At 33.5% G+C, this 10,837-nt stretch overlaps 1 long non-coding RNA gene across 1 annotated transcript in view; it reads right to left on the reverse strand.

Moving 5' to 3' along the window:
• LOC129894687 (uncharacterized) overlaps positions 1–7,767 on the reverse strand; it is a 29,713-nt gene extending 21,946 nt beyond the window's left edge. The window contains exons 1-2 of the long non-coding RNA XR_008767699.1: positions 7,671–7,767; positions 7,112–7,208 (exon numbers count right to left, since the gene is read on the reverse strand). This is a non-coding gene — a long non-coding RNA (uncharacterized LOC129894687). The remainder of the gene's footprint in view (positions 1–7,111; positions 7,209–7,670) is intronic.
• Positions 7,768–10,837: the final 3,070 nt, after the last annotated feature.

Here is a 10,837-nt window from a genome sequence, read left to right on the forward strand (position 1 = left end):
GCTTAATAGAAGGATTTTAATATTATATTAATATTTCTATAAGTTGCAAATTGGAATCGAAGCACATTACATGTGCTGCCATGTGGCACTTTTGGAAGATCCTCAAAATATTGAGGCGGCGCAGCAACACTGTTTCATGTGGTTGGCCAAATTCTTTTGGGTTTTTGTTTTCGAATTAATTTTGGACTTAATTTTTTTATTTGAAGTTTTTTCCTACATCTATAAATATTTCAAAAAATTAGTTTTTAGAAAAAATGAACTTTTAACTTTTGACCTAGGATTCTTTTCTTCTTCTTTTCTTAAGACATTAATAGCTAAAGACCCTTATTCTAAGGTTGCAGTTATGAATGATTGTTGAATATTAATTTTCTGGATGAAGTTGGTTGTCGTTTTTATTACTCCTATATTCTTACTTTTACTATTTTAATGCTTGATCACCATTAAAATAAATTTGTTGTCTACCTGGAACTCGAGAGACGGAAATGAGATAGAACACTAGAATATAGAGAACATGTTTGTTCTAGAATTGCCTAGGATAATTTGTGTATAGAATTTTTGTGACACATACCTATACACCATGTTTGGTTACTAGACAGGATGATATGATTAATGCATCTTTGTTGGTTCATGCTTATCCCAGCTCAACGATGTAGTTAGATTGTCAACAAAGATAGGCAATTAGAGATCGGGAGACCATGATTGTAAAATCAACCCTGTAAATCAATAATTTGATAACATTCTGAAATCCATGAAAGAGATGCGAAACATGAATTTTTAGTATGCTGCAGCCCTGGAATTGTCCCAATAATCATTGTAAGTTTACTTTATTATTTAATTCTTGTAATTTATTTTATACAAATATTAATAATATTTTTTTAACTTACTTAAATAAATAATTAGATTTAATATAATTTAGCAAAAATAGTTAATTGACAAGTCTCTGTGGGTTCTATAATTCGGTTTTGAAAAGAGCCACTATATTACTTGTGAGAATGTGTACACTTGCATGTGCTTTGGTAGCAACAAGTTTTTGGCGCCGTTGTCGGGGACTTAGAAATTAATTATTTTTCTAGGTTATATATATATATATATATTTTTTTTTTTTTATAGTTTTTTTCTTGATTTTTTATATATCTTTCATTTAAATATGAATTTTAAAAAATTAATAATTTTATTGATATGGATGAGTGGGATAAATGGTAGTTGGGTGATGAATATGCTTGTCAGTAATGTGGAGGACCTCAATTAGGTGTTGATTGTCATACTATTTAAAGGAGCGGATTGTGTGCACCTACCCAATCTTTTGAATGGAATATATGTCATATATGTGGAGGTCAAGAGGATCTTTGGAATGACTGTCCTAATTCTTATTCCCTACCTCTGAGCCCCTATTATGATTTTTTTGTTGTTTATGATGCTGACAGGAGTAATGAAGTGGAAGATGTGGAACAAGAAACTCAAACTATTAAGTTATTGAAGCAAGTAATGGAACAACAAAAGGGAATAAAGAAAGCCATAAAAATAACTTATTCAAAACTCACGAAAATGCAGGCTATGGTTGACACTTGAAATGTCTATGTTACAGACCTAGCTAATACACAGTCACTAATTATCGTGGATGATGACCAACAAGTGAAGCAGAAAGAAGGATTTCACCCATCCAACTACACTTTGTCCCTTGATGTTAATGTTGAGAAGGAGTAAAAAAGAGAGAATGTCATACATAATACTGCTTTGGAGTTAAGGCATCTTGGATCTCGATCGAAATATTTTTCTACATTATGCTTGGGCGACAATAAGAAATTTGAGTCGTCTGAACTAATGGAGGAGTGTCTAGATGAGGAACAAGGCCCCTACATCCTAAGGTTTTCTAGCTCACAAAGACAAAACGACATTCCTCATATAAGGGCTAAGAAGTGAAAGATGTGAAATATATTACTTGGTTCCTTTATCTTTATACCACCGCCCCTGGAGCAAAAAAGAAAAAGTAATGCAAAGTTAGGGGTACAATTCATAAGTTCAAAGTGGAAAGAAAAGTGGTGAATTTGACTTAAGTCGTGCCGCGGCATTAAATCAGGCGCTTGTTGGGAGGCAACCCAATTAGTAATGTAGATTTTTATTTTATTTTTATATTTTTTTGGTGTCAATTTTTGTGTTTGCAGATTTGGGAAAGTCCGAGTACCCAAAAATTTGAGGCAAAGTAGCATGTTTGATCTTAAGTATGTGGTGCGTACAACCCTTGATGAATATTGAAACAACGTGCTACTAGCTAGGCCTAGAGGCTTCAGAAAGTTTTTCTTAACCCTTGTTTTTAAATTTTAATTAATGCTTTGGGGACATAATATCTTTTCAAGTGTGGGTGGAGATTCTTCCAATATAATATTTAGGGTGGAGTGTGCTTTATGTTTGTTTAATAGTTTTTAAATTTCATTTTTTTCCTTAAAAAGAAAAAATAAAAATTTGCCGTGCTAGGTCAGCGACGTGGACTTATCGCGGACTCCACTAGAACGAAAAAATTTTCATATAAAAAAGCTTAATTTTTTTTCTTTCTTTTATTTTTCTTCTTTAATTAAACAAGTTTTTAAATATAAAAAAAATTACAAAAAGATTTTAATTTTTTATTTTTGTTTTTTGTTTTTAATTTCTTTAGTACAAGCACACTTAATCACCCCTTGGTTTTTCTTTTCGATTCTTTTTTGAGGGGGGTCCCTTTGAACTGTTTATCTTTTATATCTTAGGAGTAGTTTTTTTTTAATTTTTAGTTATTTATTTTAATTTATTTTAATTTTTTATTATTTAGAGAGAAAAGAAAAAACTTTTTGACTTGGTACTTGCTATTTAGGCCTAATCTTAAGTGGTATTTTTCTGTAAATGTTTGATTGGTCATTAAATAATAGACTCTTTGACACTTAGGCTCATAGTTGTAACTCTGTATATAACTTATTTTATTTTGTAACTTGTTATGACTCTGTCTGTCTTAGAAGCAGAATAGATCAATCTTGATTGAAACTTGTGCCATGAGTTGTGAGAATTTGCATATATTCCATGTTTTGCATTTCGTCTAGAACTTGCCCTGCATGTTATTAAAGCGAAATAAAAGTATTGTTTTGTTTAGAAGATGATAATAGACTTTCTTTAATTTGTCTTTTAAATTTTAGCCTTTTCAGTTATTATATCACTAGTTAGCCCTTTTGAGTTTGTAGCCTTTTGTTGGTAGCCATATTTTTGTCTTCATTATTTTGTTGAATCCCTAGTTTTTACACATTGCTTCCTTGAGCACTGTAACATATACTTATTATAATTATTAAATCTGAAGAAAATGGATGATTGAGTGTAAAAAGGTAATCAATGATAGCTACAAAGTGATGAAAAAATCATCTTTGAAAGAATGTGATATCAAAAAAAAAAGAGGAGATAAAAATATTTGCTTGAGAAAAAAAAACACCAACAATAAAAAAAGTGAAATGTTCAGAATAGGGTTGAATCATCACTAATGGTAGAAGTGAAGGAAAAGCACGACAAAGAGCCAATCCTACTTTAGTTAAAAAAAGATGTTCACAAGTAGAAAGTGATGGCTTTTGCACATGGGGGAGGGGATGGTGTGTTGATATATCAAAGTAGACTGTGTATTTCGAATGTTGATGGTCTCCGAGATACAATCATGGCAGAGACCTATAGCTCTAGATATTCGAATCATCCGGGTTCCCCAAATTTGTACCAAGACTTGAGAGAAGTCTACGGGTGGAATGGTATGAATATGGATATTGCAGACTTTGGTTTTAAGTGCCCAAATTGTGAAAAACTCAAAGTTTAACATCAAAAACCTTGTGTTCTAGCTCAAAACATAGAATTTCCAGAATGGAAATGGAAGATGATCAATATTAATTTTATTACAGGCTTACCACGATACCACAAACAACATGACTTGGATTGTGTGATTGTGGATAGGATGACCAAATCAGCTCACTTCTTGTCAGTTAAGACTACAGATTCACTAGAGGACTATACCAGATTGTAGATTCGTGAGATAGTCAGACTTCATAGAGTCCATTTGTCTATCATCTCAGACAGAGGTGATTAATTTACCACTAAGTTTTTAAAGTCATTCCAAAAAGATTTAGACTCGAAGGTAAATCTTAGTACCATTTTCCATCCTAAGATAGATGGTCAAGCAGAGCATACAATTCAGACTCTTGAAGACATGTTGAGAGCCTATGTCATTAACTTTAAAGTTAATTGGAATGATCACTTTCCTCTTATAGAGTTTGCGTACAACAAAAGTTTTCTCTGAAACATTTAGATAGCTCCTTATGAGGCTCTTTATGGTAGGAGATGTAGATCACCAATTGGTTGTTTCGAAGTTGGTGATAGTTCTTCCAAATCTAAAACTAGGCAACCATAAGTACGAATTAATACAGATGATTATACGTATGTCAATGAAACTTATTTTTGATATTGATAGTAATACTCAATTAAACAATTAATGTTTAGAAAGATGGTTTGGTAATTTTAATGAATCACTAGATGATGATGATAATGTAGATAATGATGATAATGATACTTTTGATGATGATGAAACTGAGCCACTTATGGCTACTAGTCTCTCTACTGAACTCCCCACTCCCACTCTCGCTCCCGCTCTCATTGTACATCCTACTAGGGCTAAGCCTAAGCCCCAATATAAAAAAACATATGTTATATGGTAATTTATAACTCAAAGTGAAGATAAAACTCAAGCAATTTATAATAAATGTAAACATATTATGAACCATAGAACTGCAGGAAAGGGGGAGGGGGTAGTACATGACATTTAAGAAATCATTTGATGGGTTGTTGTAAAACAGAATTTTTGAAAGCCACCACGATAGCTGACGCAATAAAAATGATACTCCACTTTCTAATGCATCTGTAAGAGTAGGGGGCTCTAACATGTCTCAATTACAATTAAACCCTTCTAATATTTCTGGCCCTAGTATGCATCGATCATATAGTAGAGAAAGAAATCTTGAACAATTAGCTAAATGATTGTTGTTAATATATTCCCTTTAGTTTTGGTAAAAACTCTGGTTTTATTCATTATATTAAATTAGTGTATAATCCATCTTTTAATGGTTTTTCAAGAAACACAATTAAAAAGCTGTTTTTCATTATCATGTGTAATGACCCGCCATGTTATTTTTAAATTAATGCAGTTATTTAATTAATTAGAGCACTCTTGTAGTGATCCCAAGTCATTTATGAATTTCTGTACTGACTATTTGGTCTCCTGGTTGCTCATTTGGGTTTTAGGCCCATTTCTCTGTTTTGGAGCTTTTATAACTAAAAAAGTTGATTTTTGTCATTACTTTATGTAAACAACCTCAGAATGGAACTTCAACGGTTCCATCAGCTCCGTAATGACCAAATTATGCTAGTAGCATGGTCGACACGAGTATCAGGGCAATCGGTATGAGTTTGGGGCCATTTGGCGTTTTAGCCATTAAAATTTCGCCTAAGTTAGACTTTGGTCAATATTCTTGGAAAACACACTTGGATGAAAATTCTGTCAGCGCGATCAGTTCTAAAATGTTGAGTTTGGTCTAAAATGACCTTTCGTTTACTTCTCGAAGCTTAAGATCTAATTTTGAGGCTCGTTGTGAAATTTAGCTTAAAATGGTGTGGGATCCACTTTTCATTAAAATAACTTTCTATGGAAATTTTGAATGTGCCATTGAGTCTGGAACATCAAATTTAGTGGGGGTAGCACAATTCATTTGTGTGCACAAAATTCTGAACGAAGTATGAGCACCTTGTTGGAGACTTGGACAATGCCAAAGTTGAAACTTGCAGCAGCTGCTGGTGCAAGGGTGAGTTACCCTTCACATTTGCAGGCATAGATCCATGTACGCAGAGGCCAGGTGAACTCCTTTCCAAGTTCGTGAGATCCTCGTCGTATTTGCGGAGGTCAACAGGGTAAGCTTTCGCTTTTATGGGCTAGGGGATGCATTTGTGGAGAGCTTCCTTCCTCTTCTCTTCATTCACGTGGAGGCCTCCGCGATCATGGAGGTCTGACTGTCTCTTCTCCCTATTCACGAGCTACTGTAGCCTCATTCGTGTAGGGTAAATCCTTGGTCTTTTAATTAAAGACCAAGGACGAACTCAACTCACTTCTAACATTTCAAAACTCGATTGTGGGAGCTATACAACTCCAAATTGGCTGATTTCAAGTCCTAGGCATTTGTGATTGCTATCATCTCGGAACAATTTATTTAAGACCCCACCCTCCCAGCATGGTATTGCAACACAATGAGGGTAATAAAGACTAAATCATTACAATACTTAAACCAAACACTCATATAACATGCAACTCTAATAGAAGAGTAACTCCTTTATAAATTTTCAACACTTCATTGGCATGTATAAGGATTTACCTAAGTCTTACCTTGAGAAAGATCAAATCTTAGCCAAGTTATTGTTTCAACACATACAATGCCCTGATGATAGGGGCATACTCATTATGTTGAATGTGGATGTTTAAGTCTATTAAAATACTGTGTATTATGTAGTTCAGAACTCAATTCTTGCAACCATACTAAAAATCGTAGAATAACAGCTTCATTGTTTGTCTAGATACTCTTCTCTGACTCTCCAAAAAATTTATTGGTCTAATTTTAATATCTATAAGCACGAGCCTACATTCATAAGTAATTCTCAATTGAACCCTTTCCTTGTTGCTTTCAAACTTAATCCTTATTTTAGACTCATAATCTTATGCAACTGAATTCATGGTTCTACGTCCTACCTAGGAAATGGTAAAATCTATTATCTTTATGTTAGTGTATTTCCCCAAAACAACTTTCAATTCTTGTCAGAGAAGAAACTTCATCAACCCATAAAACTAAATCTAAACTATTAAGCAAAATCTGCAGAAAAATCTAGATACAGGCGGGAAAAACATAAACATGAAAAGAAAATTGAAGGAAAAACATATGAAGATGAAATTAAAAAAATTCTTGACCGAGTTCAAATGAATCCTCAACTAAAAGAATATTTTCATATTAAATGAAGAGTTATGAAAGGTAAGTACATGAATAAGGATGGTTAAGTATAGAATATCAAACAAATGTCTCACCTTTTCAAGAGAACATTGAATCTGTCGAGTGCTGATAGGATTTTGTTATTTCATTGCGACTTCCGAATAGATGTACACAATCATAATTTTTGTACATCTTCACAAATAAAGAAAAAGAAAGATCAATATTCAGTCAATTTAGGTAGATTTTTGAATTGGCAACACATAAGCTTCCACCCTAAGATTCAGATAAAATTGAAAAACATAATTCAGATGAATAAGCTAATTCAAATTATTAAAATCACATGTACTATTCCGAAATTGACCAAAAATTAACATGCAAATCTAAACTGGTACTCATACAACTCATCCTTCAAGAAGACCTACAATAAATTCTCAATGAAAAATCTCTACAAATAGAAAACCTAATCCAGAATGAAGAAACCATATATCGTCAGAGTGTAAGAGGCACAAGAAATTGGATGAAAAAAGTTTCAAATGAAGATTTAAAAAATAGACATCAATTTTGATGCAGTCAATAACAGTAGTATTGAATTGAAAAATACAGATGAGCACAAGGGGAAGATAAAGAATATTACTTTTCTTATTTGATCTATACCTCTTAGTAGTTGATTCTCTCTCAATCTAGAAGATGATACAAAAAAGAAATTTTTGAAAAGAAAAATGCCAGAGGGATAGAGATAGTGAAATAAAAGAGATTTAGAATGGTGAAGGACAGGTGGAAAACTCAGTTGTAATTTAAAGACATGTAGCATTAGTTAGATATACGTAAAATGACTTCTTTACCCCCAGATTGTAGTTTAATTCCCCTAAGTACATATGTTGAAACTTGATCTTTTTTAATATATACATATTTATCATGTACAAATCAATTATAAAAGAGATGAGGTGTAGACTGATCATTTACATCTTTTATTTGTAGGCAAGGAAAATGCAATGCTGCTAATAGGAGGAAATATTCGGTTGAGAAAGGATGAGTGTTTATTGAAATGAATGAAGTGGATTAGGCCATATAAAATGTCCAACCAGCCTCAGAAGATGATCAAGCATCAATAAATTGTGTTAATGATTCAACTTTAAGAGGTCACACTCAAATTTTTACGCATGCATCAGGTATGACACATCAACCAATAAATATTGAGATTGTATTATACATGACACCACAGACTCTATAAATATCAAGAGATTCAAGTCTTTTATTTTTTGAGAATATCTATAATAGTTATCGACCTCAACATTTTAAGAATGTCCCAAACTATACATCATCATCCGTGCCAATATCCATAGAGATTTTTAATGCCATTAATAATTTGAAAGACTCCAACACTAAAATAATAAGTTAGATTATTCCAATGATGTAGTGGATGGTGATGATTCAGAGGATACAAATGAAGGCGGTGAAAATTATATAATTTTCCCTAAGCTTTGTAAGACTGATATTTCAACATCTTTAGATTAATTTTTGATATATCTGCTCTTTTTTTAATTAAATAATTAAAAAATTATTCTTACTTGACATGGAGTCACCATTTTTAATACTATAAAAGAAAGAGTAACAAAGACTTTGTAGTAATAAAAAAAAGATAAAATATAGCAAAAGATTATTGTTATTCACATACAAATTACACCTTAATGTTTTAGCTAGAACATGAGCGATTTAGTCAAAAATAATAATTGTATGGTGTTAATGAATTGCCACCTTCAAAGGTACCCTATAAAGGTAAATATTTAATTAAACTATAAAGAAGAAGTTAAATAAGACGTGCAATCTCGGTCTAGTCTTATCACATGATTCAGAAACAAAGTAAGTAACTGCAAAACTCACTGTAAGACCAAACAAGGTCCAAGACCAATGATGTAATATAAAGTAAAAATAGTGTAGTCTCATGGAATCCTTTGTTTAAGTTAAAGGCCTTTCTTGTGGTATTACAACGTGATTATCCTTATTAGGAAGAATACTGGTGGTCTTAAGCTAAGTTTGAGCCTAGATTTCTTAGATTGTGTTATATCACTCGTGTAGTTGTGTGTGTTGCTCCTTGTAGGGCTCGTATTGGGCTAATTGTCTTGTATTAGTTATTGAAACCTTAGTGGCTCATCGTATTCATAGGTTGGCTTTGGTTTTGCTAGGTTGTGAGCAGGAGCAACATGATCTTTGGGTAAGGCATCGATCCTTAAGTTATTTCTCCCCCTATTTAATTCAGAGCAACTTCTTCATTCCTCCGCTTGTTGATTAGCAGTAGGTTTGTTGTACTTTATTAAGCTATTATCATATTTTTGGGCCCGAAGTCGTGTTTGAGGAGAAGTTCGACCCCAGGTTAGTTCTCTCCACTTTTGTAGTGTGGAAATGCTTGTATTATAGTCTGATCTTTTGTGTCTCATTTGGATGATGGTGATGAAATACATTGCATTGGTTGTTCATTCTCATGTATTTTGTGGTATGATTCGGCTAATGCATTGATTCATCATTATCATTCACGAAAAAAAGACTATTTTTGAACTATTGCTATTGTGAGTTGGTTTTAATGGGATTCATACAACTTGGATCAATTTGTTAAACGATTTTCAAGATTTATGAGGCATCGAGGACATGATCCTTTTCTACTTGAAATTGTAGAGGCATTTGGGATGTGTTCACCTTTTACTTAACTATCCAGTGCGTCATCTACCTTTCCTGCATTGGTTTTGCTACTTATTCCTTTGGTACCATAATAGAGATAACTTGTTGTGAGACCTAGTTAGGACCCAAATAATGTATATAGACTTTCTATATTACTTGTGAGTCCCTCTGTCCGTGAGTACCACTGTACCAAATAAGGGAGCTACATAGGTCCTACCTGATAGGCCAAGGGTCGGGGTAGGTCTATACACTTGGTTACTGATGGTTCAGCTAGTTCTACTACATACCCTGAATTCATATGCATTGCCTATCACCAATAAATTGATTGTTGTTTGGTACCTAGTTATTTATGGTGGCTGGTTGGGTTATGGTTGTTGCTTGTACCTTTTAGGCTTATAGGGGTTTGGTTGGTTAGTGTTTGATCACAATTGTGTTATCTTGTGTTGCTCTGATTATTGGTTAATTGTGTGGACTATACTTGGCTTAATGTTGGTACTTCTTGTTAGGTTGAGTTGGATTAGTCTTTAGGCTGTTATGTTGTTTAGTGGTGATTTTCGTCGGTATGTCCTTCTTTAGTTGACTTGTGTAATACTTCCTTAGTGAGGGTAGGTTGTTGTGCTTGTACTTTCAGGTACGTTTTTTGACTCGGTTCTTTTAATCCGTGTGTCTTATTTCTTCATTCTCATTACTTGTTATATCTCTTGTGTAGTTACTTAGGATGTACTTTCCATATTTATATGTTGTTTCTACTTGCATTATCTATGGAGCTCAATGGGCTTATGTGTAATACCCCAAAGTATCCTAGCTCAGGCCCCTTAGAAAAGCCCAGAAAAAACTTAGCAAATCTCTTCAAATAAGTAACCTATGACCAAGAACCTACGGACCGTAGAAGGGTCTACAAGTCGTAGGAGAGGTTCATACATCACTTCCAGACTTAGAAATATTTAAGTCTTCTTTCAACCTTCTACGAGTGGCTTCTACGTCCCATAGGAGTTCCTATGGACCATTAGCGATACTCGTAGGAGAGGCTCAAATGGCTAGACATTTAGGCATGTAGGGCGATTCGGGTCTATGACTCGTAGAGGGATCACTAGACCAACCCTTGTGATTCCAGTAGCTCCAGTAAGTTGAACCAAGTTTTACGAGTA

This window comes from Solanum dulcamara, chromosome 1 (genome assembly GCF_947179165.1).
Source record: "Solanum dulcamara chromosome 1, daSolDulc1.2, whole genome shotgun sequence".
NCBI lineage: Eukaryota > Viridiplantae > Streptophyta > Magnoliopsida > Solanales > Solanaceae > Solanum > Solanum dulcamara.